A 24,972-nucleotide genomic window follows, 5' to 3' on the forward strand; every position below is an offset into this window, starting at 1 on the left:
TTATGAGGAGAGGCTGAGGGAGCTGGGATTGTTTAGTCTGCAGAAGAGAAGAATGAGGGGGGATTTGATAGCTGCTTTCAACTACCTGAAAGGGGGTTTCAAAGAGGATGGCTCTAGACTGTTCTCAATGGTAGCAGATGACAGAACGAGGAGTAATGGTCTCAAGTTGCAATGGGGGAGGTTTAGATTGGATATTAGGAAAAACTTTTTCACTAAGAGGGTGGTGAAACACTGGAATGCGTTACCTAGGGAGGTGGTAGAATCTCCTTCCTTAGAGGTTTTTAAGGTCAGGCTTGACAAAGCCCTAGCTGGGATGATTTAACTGGGACTTGGTCCTGCTTTGAGCAGGGGGTTGGACTAGATGACCTTCTGGGGTCCCTTCCAACCCTGATATTCTATGATTCTATGATTCTATTTTCAGATTTCAGCCGCTCACATCTTTCCTTCCTGGCCTGTACCTCTGGGTGCTATTGTAATGGCATTATCTGCTCATCACTGTGGAGTAGCACTTGTGTGCGAGATACTGTCCCACATGCAGTCGCATTGTATGGTAATGGGGTTTGAACTTTCCTCCCCTCAGCAGTCAGATGAGATCGCTGAATAAACAGTCTGTACTTGGATTTTCATCAATGGGAAGACAAGAAACGGGGGAGATAAACCTGAGATAAATAGCAAGGGTCTAAAATGTTAAGGTTCATGAATTATTAGCCAGCTCTATTGTAAACACATCCCTGTAAGGAACTAGTAAATGATGACTCCCTCATGTAAACACGGCAGCTCTTAGGCCTGGGCTACAACTGTTTTTGTACTGGTGCAATTATGTTAATTAGGGGGGTGATTTTATTACTTTGGCCTGGTCTAAACTCAACATTGCTACTAGCAGAGCTATGTCTGTTTGGGATAGGATTTTTTTACCAACACAGCTGTACTGGTATAAGCCCTCGTATGGGCCCAGTTATACCAGCAAAAAAGTCCCTTTGCTGATACAGCTTATTTCGTTTGGGGAACTGTTATAGATGATACAGGCAAAAAACCTCTTGTGCCAGAATAAGGTGCATCTCCACTTGGAGTGGAGTGAAGGCCAGGCCTTGCTACGGAAGATGGGCCTCTGAAAGTTGTACCAACACAACCCCTGGCGTTGATGCAGTTACACCAGTATAAAGGTGCATGAGGTCTCATTTACAGTAGCAAGTTTTACCATGAGACAGGTCTGTGACAGACAGGAGTGTAAAAAAATCACAGCCCTGGCCAACCGAGTTGTGCCAGCAGAAGCTCTAGGCAATCACTAGAGAAACCACTCTGTGACAGGTTTCAGAGTAGCAGCCGTGTTAGTCTGTATTCGCAAAAAGAAAAGGAGGACTTGTGGCACCTTAGAGACTAACAAATTTATTTGAGCATAAGCTTTCGTGAGCTACAGCTCACTTCAGCTCAAGAAAGTTTATGCTCAAATAAATTTGTTAGTCTCTAAGGTGCCACAAGTCCCCCTTTTCTTTTCACTCTGTGACAGCGGTTCTGTCAGGGCTGGAGACGCTGTGGCAGTCCTGGGAGGGCATATGCAGTCCCTTTAATACAGGCCTTCTTTAATAAAACCATGAGTCAGCTGCTGGCGTGGGCAGTGGATTTTCTAAATATCCCCTCATATCCTGAGAAAGGGGGGAAAATGGAAAGCGGGGGGAGGTTTGAACAAACTGCAGGGAGAAAGGCCAGAACTGAAAGCAGACAGAGGGAGCCAGCCGAGCCCATTCTTGTTTCCTCAAGCCCAAGGAGGAAAGGCAGGGTGCTTGTCTCCGCTTTTGTTTTGCTTTGAGCTGGAAGCTGGGCAGAGCTCAGGTCCAAGCCCTCCCCCCCCAGCTCTCAGTGAAACTCCCCCTTGGAGCTCGGTTGCTTTTCGTTTGTTTTGAATCGAAAGTTTTGGAAAAGGCTCCAGCTGGCAGGGGGCGGGGGCAGGAAGGGAAGAAGTTTTAAAGACGGCTCCAGCCTTTTGCCTATTGGACCAAAGCCTCTCCCCGCAAGTTCGGTGGTTTTCCCCAGTTGTATTTTTTCCCACCGGCTGCCGGGTTGGTTCTCCGCGGCGCGGCGCGGCGCGGCCCCCAGGCGCACGGCCCGCGGCGATGCTCTAGGCGCCGCTGAGATGCGCTAGGGGCAAAGCCGGGGCACCTCGAGGGGAGCGGGCCCCCCCGGCGGCGCGCAGAGCGGCCGGGAGCTGCGAGGAACCGAGCCGCGGGGGCGGGCCGGGGCCGGGGCCGGGACGCTGCCCAGGAGGGCGATCGGGAGAAGAGGAGGCGGGGGAGGAATCGCTGGAGGCTGGGGAGCGAGCCCCGCGCACGGTAAGCTGCGGCCCGGGAGAGCCCCGCTGCGCTGCGCTGCGCTGCGCTGCGCTCCGGGGGCTGGAAATCCCGTCGGGCGAGGCGGGCAGCGGGGCTGGGCTCACGCCCGCTTTGCCAAGGAGCCGCGCTCAGCCCCGCGGCCAGGAGCCGCTTTCGGCGGCCGGGGAAGGGGGAGGAAGGGACCCCGCTGCCCAGCCTGGAAGCGAGCGACCTCCAGCCAGCCCGGGCCGCTGGATTCGCACCTGGCCCTCGCTCCGGGGCCTAAGATGAGCCGCCAAGCGCCCAGCTGCCGGGGAAGGGCCGGGGGGCGAGGGGGCTGCAGGGCGGGGCAGCATCCCGCCCCGACGGCCGGGGAAGCGAGCTCGGCGCTGCTTTAAAGCGCGGGTGCCCCCCCCCCCGCAGAGCCCGCTGGTGGTGCCCCGGGCGGGAGCAGCAAGCAGAGCTGCAGGGACGCGCAGCCCCCCCGTCTGAGCTCAGGGGGCAGGTCTGAAGGGGGGCAGTGAGTCCCCAGAGAGCTGGGGAAGCCCTGGGGTTCCTGCCTTGCTGCTCAGTCCTTGCCCCTGGACAGTCTTGTGTTCTTCGCATCATTTTGCCCCTGCCCAGGAAGAGCCCTTTGCTATTGTAGGCCAGGGACTGGGCCCTGGGAGAACAAGGCTCTGGATGCTGGAGTAATGTCTAGGTAGATTGGATGAGCGGGACAGACCGATTCAGATCCTGGGGGCCTTGGGTCACTCTGGGCACTGCTGGTGACAGGGCAAGGTCAGCCTTCCCTAGGGCGTGTCCATCTACTGGCACGGCTACAAATCTGGCTGGTTTATCCAAGGGCTTGGTTCCCCCATGAGCCTTGTGCGCAGCCCACACTGACCCGGGATGGCAGCAAAAGCAGAGGGAGCAATCGCAAAGGTTAGCGGCGTTGGCTGCTGAGCCGCATTTCCCCAGGACTGGGTCATGGAAAGGAAACCACGATGCTGAGAAATGCCCCTGCCCCAGGACAGGAGGGCTCAGGAGATGGGCAGTGGCCTTTCACCTTTCACCTTCTGGGTATTTATTTTGCATCTCTCCCAGCAGGATGCTCTGGGGCGGGAGCTGGGGTCTTAGTCCGGTTCTTACTGGAGATAGGCGCTCAGGTCACACAGAGCACCACCACCAGTCACATGCTTGCTGGTAGTCTGAGCTGAGAGGCCAGAGTATGAATGGGCCCCTGAGACTGAATTACCATCAACGTCATATTGATGGGGCACAGTGGGAGGAAGCCTGTAGCCCCATGGCCATCCTCTGGTACTCTAAAGCAGGGATGTCACCCTGGTTCTACAGAGGGCCGAGTTATGTTTTTAAGTGTGAGCTTTGGTCAACGGCCACAAAATTCAGTCTAGTCTAGCCTGGCTCTACAATGGAGCACCACGCATCTCAGTGATGGAAGGGGGGCCCTTCCAGAGTAATGGCAAGTTTTAGGCTCTGCTTCATGGAAAGCTGTGAAGCACCAGCTCCAGTCCCTTTCCCCCGCCCCCATTTCCATGGGAGTCGGGCACTTGCTTCAGCGAGAGAGGGCCAGGAGGCTGAGATGTTCTGACAGTGAGATTGTGAAGCAGGCAGGGCTTCCTGAATGAATGGCAAGCCCTTGAGTGCGGCTGATGGGAAGGTGGCCACATTTACTCTCTATCCTCACATCAGAGGCTTATTAACGCTGGCTGGGACTTTCCGAGGGCTATGAGGGCTGGACAACATGGAACAGGCCATGATGTGGAACGGAGTGTCAATCGCAACCTGCAGCCATTTGAGGTTATTAGCCAAGGGAATTAGTGCCTCCTGCAGGGCAGAAATCCCTGGGAAGGACCGCCGTGCCTATGACAGCGCTGAGATGAGGGCCTGCTGGTTATCAGCCCAGCAGCAGGGATGGGGAGCATTTTTTTGAGCCCAATCCTGCAGCCCTTACTCAGGTGAGTGGGCCTCACTCACACAAGTAATTCTGCTGATTTCAACAGGAAACCCCTAGGCTGGACAGAGGATGGGGGGGGCTTGTGAGGTGGTGACTGTCTCAGACCCATGAAGCTGGGCGACATTTGGTTCTGACCTGCTGTACTTGAGCATTGCAGGCTCCACTCTGCCCTGAGCTACCCCTCAAGGGGTAAGTGGGAGGGTGGGAGTCCACTGCTGGGAGCTGGGACCAAATCCTGGCCCCATTTGTTGACTTCCATGGAGCCCAGCTCTGTCCCCGAGTCCGCTTGAAGGCTGGCATTGTTCTGGCTTTGTCAACGTCATGTCAATGAAGGCCTCTGGGAGTTTGTTTGTTTTGTTTAAACAAAGGGGACGAAATCCCAAAGAGGATCTTTGAGGGGATTGTATAAACCGGGTATTGTTTCCCCAAGAGCTGGAACCACTCCAGAAAGCTCCTTCTGCTCTGCTGGGCAAACAGGACATAATGAGGCTGGTTTTGGATGCTATTCCCCACCCCCCAAAAGGCCTAATTAGGCTCCCTGAACCAAACACCCCTCTGTCCCCCTCAGCTCCCAATCCCCCCAGCAGGGACTGCCTGGGTCTGGAGCTCCAGTATCTTTCTGGAACCCAGCAATATATTGAACTTGATGATTATTATTTTCATTGTGCTAGCACTGTGAGGCCCCCAGTGAGATCCAGGCCCCATTGTACTAATGTGGCACATACACCCAGCAGGAGACAGGAGAGCTCCCTCCAAAGAGCTCCCAGCCTAAGCAGACCAAGAAGGTTTTAGTATCCCCATTTTACAGATGCAGAACTGAGGCCCAGAGAGTCAGTAAGTTGCCTGAGGTCGCAGAGGAAGCCTGTGGCAGAGGTGGAAATTGACCCCAGATCTCTCCTGGGTCTCAATCCAACACTTCAGCGACAGGAGCAAATTGCACCTTGCAGTGCTGTGTTGAGAGCCCACACTGTCCAGTGAAGGGGGCAGTAACTGGAAGGGGAAGGACAAGGGGCAGATGGGACAGTGTGGAGAGAGAGGAAGTGCTGAGGTCGGGGTGGAGCTTTGCCCTCTGAAAGATGCACAGATGCTGCCAGTCCATTGCCCCTCCCTGCAGCACAGACGTAATGTCCCACTCACAGGGTGCTGGAGACACAGCTGCTGCTCCTCCCCCACTGTGCAGAGTGCTCCCTGCTGGCTGGGTGCTGCCCTCCTTCCCAGAGGGCTATAGAAATGTCAGAGATCAGTAAGAATGAGGATAGTTGCATAAGGAGTCAGCAGATTGTCATTGAAAGGGCCGGTGCACCGGCAAGTCCCCATAAGCAATGAGGCCCCCAGGCAACTAAAATTGAGCGCGGGGTGATGTAAATGACATATATCCCTCTGTGGTGTTTGCTCTCCTATGCCTGTAGTGTACCCAATTGCCATGGCATACGCCCGCCTCCGAGCATCACATCTGCCTATACCCATCACGCCAGCTCTCCTACATCCCTAGCTGTGCCCACCTCTCCCCAGCACGAGAGTACCCATTATTGTGCCCCTGGAGAAAACCTGGAATCGGGGGTGGGGATGGGAACAGGAACAAAGCCCTGCTTGGAGGGTGTGCGGATGGGTAAGTGCAATGGTGCATTGTACCTGTATTTTGGGAGCAGAGACAGGCCTGTATCAAAAACCTGGTTCCCAAGGCATCTGGTTCCAACACCTCATGGAACAGATGGACTTTTGCCCTGCCCAGAAGGGGGTTTATCCCTTACTAGTGACACTCGGTAGCCAGAGAGCTGGCAGGCAGCTGATTGATTCTGCAGGCCTGTCTCCTGCCGCCATGCCCTGTGCGTTGGGTTCTCTGCCTTCATATTCTTGGCCTGTCCAGCATTTTAAGGGGCTGTGACTGAAATCTTAATGTTACCGAGACACAGTAATTGGCACCAATTAAATTGCTACATTCATGTTTGAATTGCTTTAACTGGCGAGACACACTGTCTTATTTATACAAAAAATATGTTTGCTTGTGGGTTTCTCTGAACTGGGGCCAGGAGAAAATACACCATTGCAAGCCATTTTCCCTGAAGGCGCATTCTCCCCTTGCGAATTGGAAGTCACTTCAGTTTCAATTTATGTGCCTGGAAACCTTTATGTGCCTTGCAGAATAGAAGCCCCACTTGTTTCAGGGGGTTGGGAGCTTCCACCACCTTTCAGAGCTCCCCCATTCCCTTTGCACACAGCTGCCAAGCTTTTCTCCTCCAGCCTGGGAGCTTTTCAAGAGAACATGGATGTGGCTTTATTTAGGAAGGAGAATTCCTCCAGGCCTAGAAACGCATATTGATCATTCTCAAAGCTGTGTCTGGAGAGCTGAGAAGGGAAGGTAGATTTGGGGAGCTGGCTGCAGCCGGTCTCTCCCAGGAAAGCATGGAAATCCAGCTCAGATTAGTGTCCTCCCAAAGCCATTGCCCGCTGTTCAGGGCAGAGCCTGTTTGTACAGCACCTAGAGCAATGGGACCCTGATCCTGACTGAGGCCCCAGGGCATTAGAGTGGTGGGACGAGAAGAATGGAATGCCAGGGTCTCAGCTCCCTTGCCCCTGTATGGGGGCACTGAAAGAAGAGGAAACATTTCCAGGTTATAAAGGACAGGCTCCCCAGCCCCCTGCATCCACTAAGGGTTGCAGCTCCAGTGACTTAGGTCTCCATCACGTCTGCTGGAGCCATGAAACTAAAGATCTAGAGGATAGAAGCTCCAGTGGTTGGGCTCCCCGCCCCTCTCTCCTGTGCTGCTGGAGAGTAGGTCAAGAGCTTTGCTTTGAGCACTCCCACCTCCTGCAGCCTAGAGTGGTGATCAGTGTGTGTTGGGACATCACCAGCTGCCTCTAGTGCCCCTAACACACTGGGATCCTAGTGGAAGTACCTATCATTTCTCACGTGTGGGCATCCCTTGCTCGCTGCCACTCCTGCTGCCCTTCAGGCTGAGCTTGGCGTTGGCAGGACTGGGTTCACATTGCTGAGATAATCTCTTTGACCCTTCGAGGGTGCCCCCAGCAAGCAGGGGTGGATCGTGTCCATCGGGGGGGACGACCTGTGAGAACAGCGGGTCTCCATCTCTGCCTGTACTGCATAACCCTCCTGGCAGATGCACCCGGGCTCGTTCTCTGCTGCTCTTTGTCCATCCCCACTCGCTCTCCTGTATGCCTGTTAGACGCCCCTTCAAAATGTTATGATTGTAAGAAGGGGTGGGGCGCTCCTTCAGAATGTTATGATTGTAAGAAGGGGGGGGCCTCCGCAGCTCTGCGCAGCTGTATCGCAGGGGTCTGACCTCAGCTTCCTGCTGAGCCGGCAGGAGGTTTGCTGCTTGGCATTTTGCAAGAGAGCAGGAATCTTTGCGTGCGGCTGTGGCTGTCAGACTGCCAGGCCTGGAATGAGGAGGCCTTGGCTCTCCTTCCCCTTTTCCGATCTGTGGCTTTCGGATCCCAGAAAGACAGCGAGGCTTATGGAGCACGCAGCTCCCCAGGAGCAGTGTGGGCATCAGGGATTGATGGGGATGAAGCTGCTGACAAGCTAATTGTTTCAGGGGCTAGGGGAGCTCTGACTCCAGGCCGGGTGGTCAGCAGAGTTACGCAGGGGATGAAACTGACCCCGGTCTCTTGTGTGAAGCTGTGGGAAGTTTTTGACCCACCAGCTACTCAGTGAGCTACTCCTCTTCCATCCTGTGAGTGCAATGCTCCAGGGTGACCCGTGGGCGTCCCGGAAGGTCGAGTCACCAGTTCCTCATGGGATTCTCCTCTCCCCTCCAGCTGCCCCCCAAACATCCATGTTCCCCTTAGGGGCTGCCCGTCCCTTGCCACCCTTACATCCATTTTGCTTTCCCATCTTCTCCAAGGCAGCGACTAGAGCTGAAGGGAACAATTCCCCCCCTTCCCCCCTCCCACTGGTCCAATCAGCAGGAAATCTCATCCCCACTGGTTTCGGAGCAGATGTTCCGAGGCATCCAAGGTATCGCTTCGTGTGTCTGTGGCACTTCCCATTAGGAGCTCTCGGGGTGCTCAAAGCACGAATGGATGAGGCCTCACTGCATCCCCACTTATTTTTCCACATAGCGGCACCAAAGCACAGAGAGATCAAGGGTCCACAGTCTCACACTTGTTCACGGGCCTGACTTGTGTGTGCACCCCTCTCCCCTCAGTACAGCTGCACCAGTGAGGGGTGTTTGCACACCCTCTCCTGACACACCTGTGTCAGACTTCTGCATGCACGTCGATGTTGCATTATGCTTTTGAGAGGGTGGGCAGAATCCCAAATGCTCGCGGTCACACAGGGAGTGAGTGGCAGAGCAGGGCCAGTGCCCAGATATCCTGAGTCCCACTGAGTGCTTTAACCACAAGACCATCCTCTCCCATCCCTTGCCTGTAGCATTTAGCCCTGCACCTCCTACCCTGTGTTATTTTTTTCTCTGGGCACCACCAATCAGTGTGTCAGCTACACTGCGTAGTTCATCGAGGGCCCTCAGTACCATACCTGCTATTCGTCTTCTGTTCCGTTCTGCTCCCTCCTTTCTTGTCACTCTCTAATCTGCTGCTCACTGCTGCACCTCTGATTGTAGGGTCTACCCTGCACCCCAGTGATGTCCCATGAGTATCTCCACCTGCCTCTTTGCATTGAGACATGCTATTATCGTTAATTATTTGTATTACAGTAGCACCTACCGGCCCCAGTATGTCAAGCACTGCATGCACACAGAGTGAGGGGCACTCCTTGTCCCCAGAGAGCTTACAAGAGAGGCAAAACGCTTCGGGTCAGCAGCTGTCCTAATGGTCTCTGTTTGTACAGTGCCTAGCACCATGGGCTCCCAGCCCAGCCTCTGCAATCACAAGAAGCTGCCCTGATCACACTTCCACAAGCAGACAAAGTGCCCCCGAAGCCCTTTCCAAGAGATTCCTCCCCGACCTCAAATCTGGAGAGCAGCTTAATCCTGGGCAGAAGGACAAGAAGCTCCATAACTAAGTAGTTAAGCCCGGGTCCTTCACAGATGGTGGAGAATAGAAGATCAAACGCCTTCATTGGAGCTGTTTCATCTCTGTGCCTGGCTAGTACTGCGTTTTCAAATTAGAGGCAGATTCATCTTCCTTGGTACCCTCGGCTGTGCTGGGAAAATGCCCTGGTAGCTGCTCACTGCATTATGTGGGTTTCACTTTTGGGGCTCAGAGATGTCTCTGTCCCTGAGCTTTGAGGAGCTCCCTGGTTGCATTCAGCGGGGGGTGTTGAAAACTCAGAGAGGAACCTAAGGGGAAGGGGAATATTTTTTCTTTCTCCCTCTCCTCTCTGGCATCATCTCCCACTTCATCCCCCAGGCCCTCTCTGTTTATAATTAGTAAATAATTGCAGCCAGTCAGTACATGGATGGCTCTCCGCATCCCACCCTGGCTTAACTTGGCCACAATGGCCATGCTGAAAGGACAGCATCTGAGCAGCTGAAGGAAAGATGCCTACGCACCAGGAGCATGGGTTTTTTCCTCTTGTATTCCTTAGTACAGCATTTCCCTTTAATTACTGCAGGAGGATAGATCACAGCTTCCTGCAAGCCACAGAATTATTTGACAGCACGAAAACATCTGTCTGCCTCTTTAAAGCCATCCAACCACACAGTCAGAGTAGCAGAGACAGCATCCCGCCTTTGTTCCAGCCTTACTCACCACTTCAATCTGATACCCAGTGTCTCCTAGCTCCTTTTTCACAATGGAGTGGATGTAGTGAAGACTGCACTGAGATAAGATGGGGGGGAGGAGAGACGAGCAAGGAGATGAAAGGGTGGCTGCTCTGAGCCCTGATAACAGGTCACTTTCTCTGGCATGAAGCTTTGTGGGTCTCTCTGGCTTGTCTCCCGGTTGGGAGAGTTCAGTGCTGGCCTTAGCACACAGGGATGGGCCTGCAAAGCTGTTTCTCACAGATCCCTCCCACCCCAAATTACAGCTGACTCCTGTTCTCTCCCATCACACCACAGGTGCCAACTTTTGTTGGTGCCGGTGGGTGCTCGTGCCCCTCCGGCCCCCTGCCCCGACTCTGCCCCCTCTCTGCCCCATTGGACCCCTTCCCAAATCCCCACCCCAGCCCTGCCTCTTCCCCTGAGCACGCTGCATTCTTCCTCCTCCTCCTCCCCCCTCCCTCCCAGAGCTTGCCGCGCGAAACAGCTGTTTCGCGGCGCAAGCGCGGGAGGGACGGGGGAGAAGCAGGACACAGCGGCGCGCTCAGGGAAGGAGGCGGAGGCAGAGCGGAGGTGGAGGTGAACTGGGGCGGTGGGCAGGGATATGCTGGTTTTACCCTGTGGGTGTTCCAGCTCTGGAGCACCCACGGAGTCAGCACCTATGCATTGTACCTCTATATACCTAAGTGGAATAGACTCATTGCATCTAAGAAGTGCATGGAGGAGTGGAAGGGGATCTTTGAGTTACTCCTAGCCTCTGGCTGTGAGGGAGCTGGAGCCCAGCAGCTTGTGCTGTGGCCAGTCTTAATCACCAGCATTGTAGGGTTGTTTGCAAGGACCAATTACCTAAATAAGCCCAAGGTCTGGAAGCTGCTGGGCTCCCACTCAGTGCAGCAGTTTTGCACTTTATGGTTTATTTCATAGTTATTGTTTTGCAAACACAAATTAACCAGCACAGATTTCCTATGAAGTTGTCAGGACCAGGTGTGGGTGGCCAGGCCTAGTGGTCAGAGCAGCAGCCAGCGACCAGGATCTGTGCCGAGGATCAGAATCAGGAACCAAGCAGGACTGGAGCAAGGCTGAGAACAAGATAGGCTCAGGAGTAGTCACAGCTGCAAGCATAAACTGCTGCTGATCTTAAAAGCAGGCCTGCCTGCTCCCCTCAGCCAATCAGGCAGACCAGCCTCAACCCAGCTGAGCTCATTAAACTTCCTGAAGGCTGGGCTGGCTAGTCCTTAGACTCAGCTGAATGCACTCCATCCTGATGATGGCAGGCAAATGTTCTTATCCCTATTGAGGGAGCTGGGGGAGAGAGATGGAGTGACTTGACTAAGGCCTCAGAGGGACTCGGTGTCAGAGCTGGGGTTAGAATGCCCCAGCCCCATACTTCATTCAGTGCTATTGAGCTGTTCCTCCTTTCCATTACGTGGAAGCAGATATTTTTGCATCTATCTTTAGTATGGGCCTGATTGTGGCTTAAAGCCATCGTCTGCAATGAAAGAGGACAAACAGGGTCAGCACAGAGAGCTGGAGTCCCTGGCACAACTCTGACTGAGTTACCATAAACCATCAGGAGCAGGAACTCCGACCGCCACTGACAGAGTGCTGCCTGCATCCCCTTGCCCGCCTCCCTCCTGCCGCCTCAGCCCAGCTGGCTGGGGTACAGTAGGGCAGCAGGGCTATTGGCCCCATCCCCACCTTGCTTCTCCCCATGTCCTTTGGAGAGGCTAGTTCTTCTGCTGTCACAAGCCTAGCATGGACTCCCCACCCATGTCTGGCTGGCCCAGGCAGGGGCACAAGCAGTGGGTGGGAAGGTTCCTTGTGGGCCCTCCCCCAAACCCTCTTGTGCACACGCAGGGGGCCCTGGGTGTGTTGAAAACTGGTGAGGAAGACAGGAGGGGCCTGATGTCTCAATCGGTTTTGTATTGGAATTGAGTGACACCCGGGATACCTAGGGCCTGATTTCTCCCAGCCAGCTACGAGAGATGGATAGCGCACTGCTCTTTGGCCTTGGGAGCTCTGGTTATAAATCCTAATTTAGGTCACCAGTGAAGCAGGATTTCATGGCCTTAGTCAAGTACCTGTGTAGATGTCAGCCCAAATCACAGCACCACCATCCAAACTGGCCGTGCTCCTCAGGATTTGGCTGTCACTGTGCAGAAGACAACTGAGATTGGAATGAGTGGAAGAGGTAGGCATCATCCATCAGTCGTGAGCAATGGCAGAGCTATGTCGCACATCTGCTTTGCTCTAGGTTTCCTGTGTGTGGTGCTCCTCTTCCAAACTGTTCCAGACCTCGTTTCCCATTCTTTGTCCCCGGCCCATCCCCAGCCCCCCCCTCCTGCCTGTCAGGCAAACACTTTTTCCCACAGACAGTTCCACATGCCCTTGCATTCAGGAATAGCCTTGCGCATTCTGGAACCTGTTCTTTATTTTGAAGGCAGAGATGGAGGAAGCATGCACAGCTGAGTGGGTGATGAATGTCGACCCTCCGGGACTGGGGGATTATTTATAACACAGGCTCCTCTCCAGACAGATGTTTCCTTTTTTTCTGAATTTATCCAAAACAGGTCGTTCCTTTCCTGCTTCTCCTGGGGGCCTGATGGAGAGTGGGGCAATGGGCAGGGCACGACCTGATCCCAAACGCCGAACAGGTGATGCAGTGAGCTTCCTTGAATGGACACGTATCCACTCAGGCGTGTGATCACATGTAGCTATGTTCATGCACATACACAGTGGGCCATGCACTGAAACACCCTGCTCTCTCTCTCTCTCTCGCACGCACGCACGCACGCATGCACGCACGCACGCACACAGCAGGCATGCCAACACAGCTTGCACACTCACGCAAGGACAGACATGGTAGTCACACACGCACACAATACATCGGCAAATGCATCCACACCAGTTCATTGTGTGCCTCCGGCCAACCTCTGAGCCAGCCCGTTTTTTGTTACTCTAAATAGCTGACAGCAAAAATGCTGAGTCACACAACCAGGGTTACACATGGCACAGAGAGGAACCCAACATCATTTCAAGCCTCCTCCCCCTCTATTTTTGGGTTGTCTCCCTCATCTTGGGCCTTTGTCAGAGACTGTCAGGCTGATGAGCCAGCTTTGTGCACTGGACGCAGCGGGAGAGCTGTGTTTTGGCAGGAGTGGGGGGGCCAGGACTGAGTTACTGCGAGACATGCATGGACACCTTGAGAGAGAGCACGAGAGGCAGCTGGGTCCTAAAGGAAAGGACCATCTGGGCGGACCTGGTGTATTCTGGTGCTGATGAAAGTGAGGCCTTGATAGTAACAAGGCTAGACCCAGGCTAAATATGGGCCTGATCCAAAGGTGATTGAAGCCAATGGGACGCTTTCCACAGACTGCAGTGGGCCTGGATCGGGCCCTCTATGGGCTGGTTTCCCAACCCATTGCCAGTGTTAAATCCTTCCACTCTCATGCTGCTCATCATGCAGTAATGTCTCTTCTCATCTTTCTTTTTTTCCCATTGTATAGAGAAAGGGCTGCTATTTTAAACCCCAGATAGTTTTATTCCTGGGCTAATTGCCATGGTTTTTCCTTTGCATTTGCATTGATTGTCTGTAGGGTTCCCCAGCCTCTTTAGACTGTAAATCTCTGTACAATAAACCAGTAAAAACCAGTAAAATCAATTATTAGAAAGAAATGAATTGGGCATTCAGGAAACTAAAGGATTGATGTCACTGACATGTGGTGCTGGAAATGACCATGCCAGCTCCCATTGCACTGCTCTACCTCGCTCCTGATTACCCACTCTCATTCTGATCCAATTCTGACCCTCTTCTAGATGTCCAAGGCCACTGAAGTCATTTCACAGGGGACTCAAGCCATGACTAAGATGAGGCCTCCAGCTGTGAAAGGCTAGTTTATGCATCCAATGTGCCTCCTAGTCTTTCTAATGTCTGTGACGTTCTGGGGCCAGATCTTCATCTGGTGTCAATTGGCGTAACTCCATGGTAAATCAATACAGAGCCATTGTCTTCAATGGAGCTACATAAGTTTACATCCACAGAGGATCTGCCACTGGGTATTTAACTCAAGGGTAAAATTTACTAGGACCAGAGTAGCGGTCTTTCCAGTACAGTATTAGCACATGGAGCTGTACGCTGGATGGATCATATTCATCCGTAGCATAACTTCATTGACTGCCGTGAAGACACTCGAAGGACGGATTTGGCCCTAAATAGGTAACTAGGATTCTTACTGAAAATGTTCATTTTTGGTATCTAAAGTCAGGCACCAACATCCATCCCTGGGCTCTGAAATGAAGGGCACCTGGTTCAGACTTCAGTGGGCTCTGAAAAGCAGGCCGCTTTCACTGAGGTGCCTAAATATGGATCTAACAAACATTAGGCACATGAGTGTGAAGATTTCGGCCCTCAAGTTTTGACCCCTTTTATGCTAGCTTTGCGGTCTGATCAGGGCACGCTGTGAAAGTCATGTGTATGTATGGGGCACTAACAGAAAGGAATTTGGAAGGGGCGCCTGTATATAATATGAATCTGTCTCTGAGCCTAATCATCTGTTCATTGTGGGCAGATCAAGGAGCGCTGGAAAACCCACTGAGAGGAGTCCCTTTTTGTAGAGGAGGCAGGGTAGCCTAGCAGACAGCACGCTGGTGTGGGTGTCAAGGGACCTGCGTTCTGACCCGCTGGGTGACTTGGCTGCATCTTTGAAATGGGGATAATTCTACTGACTTCCTTTGTAAAGCGCTTTGAAATCTGCTGAAGAACATAGCTGTATAAGAGCTGGATGTTACTATTGTAGCTGTGGGGTTTTCAATTAGGAGGGTTGTTAGAGGAAAGGCTTGCAACATCCTGCTGACTTCAACAGGGAAAGAGCTAGACTGGCATGTACTAGATAACCATGCAGAGCCTGATTCTCATCATTCATACCTGTGCAAAGTGAGCCCAAAACTACCAGAGCAGAATGGCAGCAAGTTACACCCACTTTGCACTGGTGCAAATGCCTACACAGGCTGTAAGCAGTGGTGAATCAGTCCCAGTCTAAATGTCCTATACTGGAGCCAGGAAACTACATTTCAGCATGTGTGTATGTACCATGCATCCCTTGGGACTTTCCCCCGGCCCCCTGGCTTGGTTTCAGATTTCATACCTCTGTGTTTTATCATCAGTTGTTTATGGGCTTGGAAAGACAGTCTCTCCACATGTGTGCGCCTCCTAATTCCAGCCATGTGCTGGGAAAAGGCTCTCTGATGATAATCTGGCCTGTGAGTAAATGCAGTGTCATGGGAGCCTCTGGACCCCAGAGAAGGGATGTTGCAATTGAGGACAGTTCCAGCCAAAAAACACTCTAGTTTATTTAGATTAAAGGGTGGGAAAGAACTGGAGCCATGGAGGCGGGTGGTGGTGGAGGAGACAAGGCAGAAGATGAGACTCATTGCAAAGCCATGATGATCAAAGTTTTTCGAACTCACCTTGCCCTGTTTGAGGAAGAACAGTGGGTCCCCAAAAGTGAGAACCCCTAGAGCCCCCCGTGGACAAAGCCTGGCAGGGGAAAGTCCCCGGTGTGGATGAATGGAGCCAATACACACTGATCATGGGATCCATATGATGATTTTCATTGCATGTGGGCACCTATGATCTCACTTACTGACTCAGATATAGTGAAACAAAGCAAAAATAAAGTCTGTTTTACTTTCAGCTAATTTACAACAGCTGCATTTTGCCTGCTTGGCAGAAATTTGGGTCCAGCAAAGCACTGTGGGAGATCCTGGAATCGCAGACAGGCTGGGACCTCATAAAAAAGAGCTAGAAATAGAAAAGGAGAGGAAGAGAAGTGGCTTCACTTTAGTGCCTGAGGCCTGGCTTCTCCCCACTTCTCTGCTCATTTCTTTGCCTTAGTTCTGCAGACAGTAATTATCAGATATCAAAAACCCCAATGGTTTGGGGCCTGGTTCTGCGGTCCTTATTCCAACAAAACACACCTGATTAACCCCCTCTTTATCTGCCACTGTCTCCAGTGGCAGGTTAGCCTGAGGAAGCAGGAGATGGTTTGTGCCCAGCAGAGGGAATTGGGATTGAAAGAGGAAGATAACAAAAGAGAGGGATGGGGCAACCCTTTGCCAGATGGCCTGGACTGCCTTTGCGAAAGTGTGATGGCATGGACTCTAGCTATGGATGGACTCTAGCTATGAATGGATTCTAGCTATATTTGCTGAGAGGTTGCCATGCGTTCCGATTTTGGTGGGACAGGAACAGTTTAATGGTTGGGTCAGAGTTCACCATCCTGGCCAGTGGCATGCAGGGTCCTCATTGTCTTCCTCGGCCCAGCATGGCAGGGCCCGTTGTCCTATGCTGCTATCTGTGCACAAGTGACCTTCCCTTTCTTCAGCCCATTAGCCGCTCTCACTATCAACCTGCCTGATTTGCATGGTGGTTTTCCAGTTTATTTGTATTTTTGGGAGCCCTACAAGAGCATCTCATCCGTCCCTCTCTGCCCCGCCCCCATTGCATCCCAAAAGCCCTCCCTATGGGTTTCATATACGCCACTCCAAACATCAGATGGAGGGAGTGGTCACTCACCAGAATACCAGGTGTTCACTCCCCTACCCCTATCCCCCAGAGCTCAAGGGTGCTGCTTCCAGAACACCCCCTTCCCAGTAGAGCGAACTTGGGACTCCAGCTAGGTTCCCATGTGGCTGTAGCCCTCATGGGGTGTGGGGAAAAGGTGGAAAACATTACCTGAGTGCACCCTAAAGCAGGACTGGTGTTATCGGGTGTGCAAAGGGGATGTTTGCCCCCACCCAAAACTATCTTCACGAGGCCCCAAATTATTGTCAGAAAGGCCAGAATAGGTCCAAAGTTTTCCAGTGTGAAGCAGCAGCAGCAGCAGGTTGGGCAGTCTTCCCCCTTTGCTATAAGTCGCAGCAAAACACTAACACAGTGGCCAAATTTTACCTTTTTAAGTCTTGGAATCCAAGATTTTCAGGGGTCTCAGAAGCCTGGAGGATTAGTTAGTTGTTTTGCAAATAGAGACATCCAGGGGCCCCAAAATACCCACTCCCCCAACAAGGGGACCCCAGAACCAGCTGTGCCCTAAAGGCTCAGACACCAGAAGCTAGAACCCAAGAGAACCCTACATTTACTTTCAGTCTCCGGCACTTTAAGCCAATCTCTTGATTTTGGGGAGGGGGGCAGACTCATGATTTACAAACGCTGGGAGTGGGCGGTACTGTGTGTGATGCTTACTTCATTCATGTTGGCAAGAGCTGTGAGATCATGGGTGCTGGAGACAGGGGGAGCCAAAGGGCCATTGCCACCCCACCTTTTAAATGGGGTGCATGCCCCCCTCTTTAGAGAACCTGAGCTCGGCAGGGCACAATGAGGGGGTGGGGCCAGGGGACCCAGGCCTTCCCCACTGCCCCGGCCCATGACTACAGCAGGTGGTGTAACGGTGGAGCCCCTTCCCCGTGGGCAAGGCAGAGGGGCCACATGTGGGTGATAGCATTGTGATCTGGCTCCCAGGATCACAATGCCACTCAGATGGTGAATCAGAGAAAAGATCATCTACCCAGACGCATCTGAGTCCCTGCCCTTGTGCCTGAGCCAGCCTGGCATGAAGGGCTCTCCTAGGGTATCCTGGCACTGCTCTCCTGTTAGCTTCCTATGGGCCTCCGCTCTTCGCACAGCCCTGGTGAGCTCTGGGGAAAAGCTGCGATCAGGCTGCACCAGGGTTCAACTGAGGCCTGGTTCTGATGGCAGCCAGTGTATGGCCATACTCTGAGCGTTGGAAGCTCCAAGCCTCTTGGCTGCGTTTGCCTTTGCAAGCCAAGCTGGACAAACGGCGTCTGTGACACTGCCCTGCTTGGAAGGCAGGCTGCTGGAGCATGTGGGTGGGTGCACACGCAGGGCTGCTGCTCCTTGTGGGGGTGCCCAGAGTGTGGGGGAGGGGAAGGGCTTCATTCCTCATCAGGAAACAAGTTGAGAAACCTGAGACTAGACACCCAGGGGACTGTCTGCCTGGTGCCACACTGTTGGCTGATACCTGGCCCCCCAACTTTTGCAGTCTCCCCTGTGCCCACGTGTGAGATGCTTCGCCGGAAGCTGTTGCCCTGTACAAACACTAAGGACTAGCGTTCAGAGCAGACTGGCTACATGCTAGGGAAATCAGCATAATTTCTCGTCCTGTTACTCGTCACATGAAAAGAACTTCGGTGACGGTCATACCTGATCCCTCACAGCGTGCCTCCAGTATCAGTAAAGGCGCCTTTGGCTTAATAACATCCTTGTGCAAGATCACTGCCCAGAAGGGGCGGAAATGTCATGAATCAGTTTGATCCAGTACTAGCCTGATAACGCTCCTCCATGTGATGTTGCAACGTGGTCAGAGACGGATAACATGAGCATGTGCATCTCCAAGTAAAGGCAGGATGTTTTCCCCAGACAGAGGATGTACCAGTTACTACCATTAAACTGAGCGAGGAATTGGACCTGACCTTGTTCCCATCGCAGGACTTCCAAAGCAAGTTTGTTGCCCTAGAAGACATGACTTTGGCTGACCATCATTTGCCAGAGGGCGGTTGAGAAGCCACAGCTGCAACCAGCCCTTGCAGACAGGAAGCAAGGGGAGAACTAGTCCCCTGAGCGCTGAGAAACAGCATGCTCCAGCAGATGGGACCCAAGCTTGGGATTCAAGAGAGATGGGGGTCTATTTCCAGCTCAGTCAGTGACCTGGGACATGTCACGTCACCTCTGTTTGCCCTCCATCCTTTGGCTGCCTTGCCTAGTTAGGTAGTCAGATCTTCAAAGCCTGGACCCTGTCCCTGCAAAGCTTAGCACAGATGGCTCCCGGTCTTGGTTGGGGACTGTAATATTAACAATCAATCCAAAGAAGAGTGGTCAAAGGAGCTCTTTTTATTCCATCACCGCATGCCGTGCCCTGAAAAACAGCGACCTAGGGCTAGGACTGTGATAACATGTAACAACTGCGCCGTGCTTGCCCAGCACCTCCCTGCCCCGTACTTGGCTCTAGCCAGAGTTCTCAGACCTTCCTTTCCATGGGCTTGTAAACTGGAAAGCACCAGCGCTGCCCCTGTCCTCTATCTCATCCTGCAATCATGAATCCAGCTGACTTGCTGTGCAGAATACCCCCACTGATCAAAAGGAGTGACCCCTGCCTTGTGCTTGCTGACTGCAGAGGCATGTGTGTACAGCATCCAGGAGGGCCTGACGGGATTAGAGATGAGATAAAATATGACAATCATTGTGCAGATGCCTAGAAGAAGGTTGGTTTGTATCCTGGTCCCATTTTGTCTACATCCCCAATGCTTGGATTTAGGGCAGGGGTCCCGGTTCGGACCCATCTCAGCATAGCGGGAGGCAGGGTTTTGGAACTAAGCACCGAGGCAAGAAGCGAATCTGGAGGCATTGGGACACTTTCGGCACCGGCCCACGGGGGTGCAATCCCATTGACTGAACCGGACTGACAATGTGCCTTTCGGTGAGCAAAGGGCCTGCGTTTCCAGTCCAGCCTGGGTTGCATCCCAGAGCCGAGTGACCTCCCGTCTCCTCCTCTCCCAGCCAAATTCCTCTTTTAGAATAATAAACAGTTCAACTCAGAAAAACTCCCCTGACAGGCTGTTAACCATTTCCCTTCGCACAGTCCTCTGGGGCAGAGATGGGGGCAGGGGAGGCCGGGCAGCACTGGCGTGGTCAGAACCACGTCTATCTCCCGTGGCGGGGGGACGCCTCTGACAGCGTTTAGAGAACTCCAGTCCGGCCGGTTTGAATCCCACCCTGTCGCTGTTGGGTGCTGGGATGAGGGAGGGGAGGAAGGCTACTTGCTGTAAAGTTGTGGGGAAGCACGCAAGGAGTCCGGTGCCCCACTTAGCAAGGAGAGTTGAGTTGGGGGAGGGGAGAAGCGAAAGCTGTGTCCTAGCCCTGAACCAAGGCAGCAGATCCCCCCACTCTCTCATTCCTCCATGCCCCGGGGTGGGAGGCTGCAGCGGTTCATTCCAGGGGCACCGGTGGCAGTGGAATTTCCAAAGAAGCCCCCTGGAGCGGAGTGACTAGGTGGAGAGTCTGGTGCCGGGAGAGGTGGACAACAGCCTTTCAGCTGCTCCAGGCTGGGGCAAGAGGGTGCAAAGGTTGGGTTCTCATCCAAACTGCCCCCACAGCTGGAGGGCAGAAGGGATATGAAACCTCATGCACCAGGGCTTCAGGCAATCACCCTCTATTAGGAGCCAGGATGAGAGATTCATGGGGAGCAATTACGGCACATCTGCCTACTGACTGGGGAGGGCTGTATCTTACTTTGGAACATCCGGTGCTGGCCTGGGCCCGGCCTGGGCTCAGACCTCAGGTTTGAGCTAGTCTGGCAATTCCTTTATATCTGCCTTCTGGTTTCTGAGCATTTGCAGCCTTTTCATACAATCATAGAGTTCAAGGCCAGAAGGGGCCACCAGACTATAGGCCTATAACACAGGCCACTAAATTTACCCCACCACCCCTTTATGGAGCCCAGTAACTTAGATTAGACGGAAGTGTTACAGCCTTCCAGACACTGAACTAGTGTGCCCCGGATCAGAGAACAGGCTTTTCTCTGCAACCAGCAGGGCTAGAAACTTGTTGGTGTTTCAATGAAAGCCGAGGATCTAACCCTTATTCCAGGAGATGAGCGAGGACAAAAAGAGCAAATATCACAAGAGTCGCAATATCACTGCCAGCGCTGGCAGTCCTCCAAGTCACCACAACGCCCACTTCCTGAGACACTTTCCCATCTCCAAATGCAAAAGTCTGGGGCTAATTATTTGGGTTAAGTTTGAGGAGGTCAAACCTGACAACATTTGATGGGATCCATGTGTCATGGAGCCTTTGGCTGGGCAGTAAAGCGTGTGTGTGTGTGAGAGAGAGAGATCTTTGTGACAGCAAGATGAATCTGGATAACAAAATACACTCTGTCCTCAAGAAAGACGCCATGTAAATAAAAACCAAACACACTCCCTCAATGACAGTGTCTCCTCCTCTCTTCTTTCCATCCTCGAGACCAAGGAGAACATGCCAGCTGTGTAGTGAAGCAACTGGAGAAGATATTAAGCATTTCCTGTAAGATGGGAAGAGTCTGTGTACGCCTCTCGCCCTGCCAGAGTGGATAAACAAAGGCAAGGTCACTGCAGTCAGTGAGATGTCACCATCTGTACGCTGTACGGGGAGCATCTCCAATGGAAATGCCTTCTCGCAGACAGCAGTTTTATTAAGACCTGCTATGAAGGCAGCCAGAGGCACGAGAAAGGAGTATGCTGACAGCACTGTCCTGATTGCTCTTTGGGCAAATGTTATTGGTGTTGTTTCAGTGTTGAACTGTGTTCTAACTGAGGCCCAGTTCCCGACACCCTTCCAGGGAGGACGTAGCTGGTGGATTCACCCGTGGTCAGGCCTGGGTCTGGTAGTGTTCACTGTTTTCATGAGTGACTTGGATAATGAAGTGGAGCGTACGCTTCTAAAGCAGCGTTTCTCAAATGTGGCTACCAGGGGTTTTTTCTTATGGCCACAGTCTCCTGAGCAGTTATATGGGCGGAGCGGAGCAAAGCATTCACCCCTTCCCTGGGGACACCAGTAAGGGTTGGGCCCTGCCTCCCGCTGGAGCCATAAACACCAGAAGAGCAGGCAGCAAGTGTAAGTTCCCTCCTTTCCCAGGGGCAGTGGGGCTCAGACTTCCGGCTTCAGCTCTGGGGCATTGGGCGGCAGTCTCTGGCCATGGGGCTTTAGGTTCCAGCCGCAGGCCTTGGGCTCCATCCTCCGGCCAAGGGGTTTTGGGCTCCAGACCCGGGCTCTCACCCCCGCCCCCCATGGCCCCAGCTGCCTTCCCCAGCCCCACTGCCCCCCTACCCACCTCTCCATTCAGAGCTTAATTTTTCCCCCCATTTTGCCAGAGCTGAGTAAGTCTGCTGTGAAAAGCGATATTAACAAATCTACAAATATCAGATTTCACGGGAACAGACTTACTAGCTAGCAAGTCTTAAAAAAAAAAAACCAGCAGCCAAAAAACCCCAAAAGAAACAACAACAAAAGAGAAGAATGTGCAAAGCACCTTAGTTCGTTTCTATTCTGTTTAGGTCCAGTAAAGAATAGAGACAACTGTACGTTATTTTTATTATTGAGTCTGAAAAAAGCTCTACATAAATAAATTACAATGACTTGGATGTGGAAACGTGCATATTTATTTGTTTTTCCTAAAGTTAATTAAGTATTTTAGGAAAAATTGTCAGAGTGTCCACCAGCCAGAGTCCGTGCTCTGGGGCCACCAAAAAATGTCTTGTGTGAACCCAAATGTGTGAAGCCACCACGCTGGGAGAGGCTGCAAGCACTTTAGAGGACAGGATTAGGCCCTTGATACACTGGAGAATTGTTCTGAAATCAACTATGTTAATTCAGTAAAGACAAGTGCAAAGTACTGCCCTTGGGATGTGGCACAATCAAATGCACAGTTACAACCTGGCGAATAGCCGGCTAGGGGTTAGGACTGCAGAAAAGGATGTGGGGGTGATGGTGGATCCCCAACTGAATATGAGCCCGCAATGTGATGCAGCTGCAAAAAAGGCTAATTATCATTCCAGGATGTATAAACAGGAGTGTGGTATGTAAGACATGGGAGGTAATTGTCCCATTCTGCTCGGCACTGGGGAGGCCTCAGCTGGAGGGTTGTGTCCCGTTCTGGGCGTCACACATTAGGAAAGATGTGGACAAATTGGAGAGAGTCCATTGAAGAGCAACAAAAATGATAAAAGGCTTAGAAACCCCTGACCTATGAGGAAAGGTTAAAAACCCTGGGCCTATTTAGCCCTGGGAGGGGAGGGGGCTCCTGATAAGTCTTCAGATATGGTAAGGGCTGTTATAATGTGGACAGTGATCAGTTATTCTCCATGTCCACTGAAGGTAGGATCAGAAGTAATGAGCTTAATTTGCAGCAAGGGAGATTTTGGTTAGCTATTAGGAAAAATGTCCTAACTCTAAGGATAGTTAAGAACTGAAATAAGTTACCATGGAAAGTTGTGGAATTCCCATCATTGGAGGTTTTTCAGAATGCGTTAGACAAACACCTGTCAGGGATGCTCTAGGTTTACTTGTTCCTGCCTCAGCTCAGGGGGCTGGACTAGATGACCTCTCAAGGTCCCTTCCAACCCTACACTCCTACATCAAGTAGCAAGTAGTACCTTATGCCATGAGTGACCCCCATTGCAATCAAAGGGAATACTCAGGGAGTAAAGTACTACTCAGCATGAGAGATGGGGATCAAAGTCAGGCCCCAGGTGAGGTTAATAGTGATAGTCTTTACATCTTCTTTAAATCAAGACTGGATTCTTTCTAAAAGAGCTGCCGTAGCGCAAACAGAAGTTATGGGCTCAGTGCACAGATTGGGACCTGTAAAATACAGGAGGTCAGACTAGGTGATCATAATAGTCCCTTCTGGTCTTAAAATCTGAGTAATACACCTTGTTGAAGGTGGATTGTGGAACAAAACCAATTGTTTGTTTTGGCCTTTACTGCACAGTTAAGAAATATAAAGACGGCTAGCTAACGATATCTCTATCCCCGCTCTGCTGCAGGATTAGGGCAGGAATCTTGGAGGACTTGACTTGTGATGTTACATAAATCTGCAGCCTAAGCAACATCTCACTCCTCTTCTCCACAGAGGTGTGTCTACTAGCAAAGTAAAACCCAGACGACTCGGGCTCTAGGGGTTGGGCGGTGGGGCTGTTGCATTGCTGTATAGAGTTCAGGATGGAGAGCTCTGGGCACTCCCAACCCACTGGGTCCTAGGGCCCAAGCCCCAGCTTGAGCCTGGAAGTCTACCCAACAATGAAATAGCCCCACAGCCCAAGCTCCGTGAGCCTGAGTTGTCTGCATGGGCCGGATGTGGGTTTTTCTTTGCTGTGTAGATATACCCTAAGTGCACTGACTCTCTCTCTCTCTGGGAAATATATCTCTGAAAAAGCAGGAAAGAAAGAAAAATAAAGCTTTGGGGAAAGTTGCTGAATAAGTCAGCAACCTGGCAGGATTTGCTGGTAAATCAGTTATTTTCAAGCCAAAGCGAGAGAAAAACAAAAAGAGTGGATGACTGCACGTCATTTCAAAACCATTTCCCTCTAACGCCAAGCAGACACAGGGACAACCACAGGGACAAGATGCAACATATCGGTGCAGTACCTACCGCCAGAGTTGGCAACATTTTGTGTGCCGCAACTACAACATTATTTCTTTAGATACTGACATGACAAAGTTCACACTGTTAATGACATCTCAAGCAGAGAGCTGCCTTTGCATTTGCCTCTTCTTTAGCTCCAGATCCAACGCTCCCCAGTGCTTTGCGAGGTGAGTGGTAGCACCGCTGAAAGATGGTCCCTCCCATTACAGTGATCAGGTGCAACTGTGAAGTTCAGATCTGGATCTGAGCTTTCTCAAAGTTCAGAGGTGCTCAGGCCCACCTCTTGTTAATCCATCAGGTAGGTGTGCCTCAGCGGTGGGTTGCCGTTAGAAATGGGGTTCCATGCTCTGTGTCCGTTCTGTGTTACTGCCCATTTTGGATTCAGTGGCTGTGCAGGGTGAGATGGTCTATGTCAGCTCCTCCCTGTCACAGGGAGTTGTGGACAGTTTTCCCACCAGGGCTTTTAGTGGGGAACCTTGTACTGTGTCTGAGAGCAGGAGGAAGGGTTTGGTCTGACTCCTGGGTATTTTGGACCATGGCATAGTGCAGCGGTTCTCAAACTTTAGCAACCCAAGGACCCCCACTTTGATTTAAAAATTTTCAGGGACCCCCTACACCGTCCCTTAACTGGGGCCCCATGCCTGCCCCACCCCTTCTCCAAGCCCCGACCCCCCATTCACACCATCACCCCTTCCTCTGTTGCTCGCTCTCCCCCAGCCTCACCCACTTTCACCAGGCTGGTGCAGGGGTTTGGGATGCAGGAGGTGGGTGTGGGCTCCGGCTAGGGGTGCAGGTTCTGGAGTGGGGTCAGGATGAGGGGTTTGGGGTGT

The 24,972-nt window shown here is 52.3% G+C and overlaps 1 protein-coding gene across 1 annotated transcript in view; it reads left to right on the forward strand.

Moving 5' to 3' along the window:
• Positions 1-1,909: 1,909 nt before the first annotated feature.
• The window catches only part of PDGFRB (platelet derived growth factor receptor beta), a 64,869-nt gene continuing 41,806 nt past the window's right edge, over positions 1,910-24,972 (forward strand). The window contains exon 1 of the mRNA XM_038414140.2: positions 1,910-2,327. The gene's annotated coding sequence lies outside the window, so the exon portion shown is untranslated. The remainder of the gene's footprint in view (positions 2,328-24,972) is intronic.

The sequence above is a fragment of the Dermochelys coriacea genome, chromosome 8 (assembly GCF_009764565.3).
Source record: "Dermochelys coriacea isolate rDerCor1 chromosome 8, rDerCor1.pri.v4, whole genome shotgun sequence".
NCBI classification, from domain to species: Eukaryota; Metazoa; Chordata; order Testudines; family Dermochelyidae; genus Dermochelys; species Dermochelys coriacea.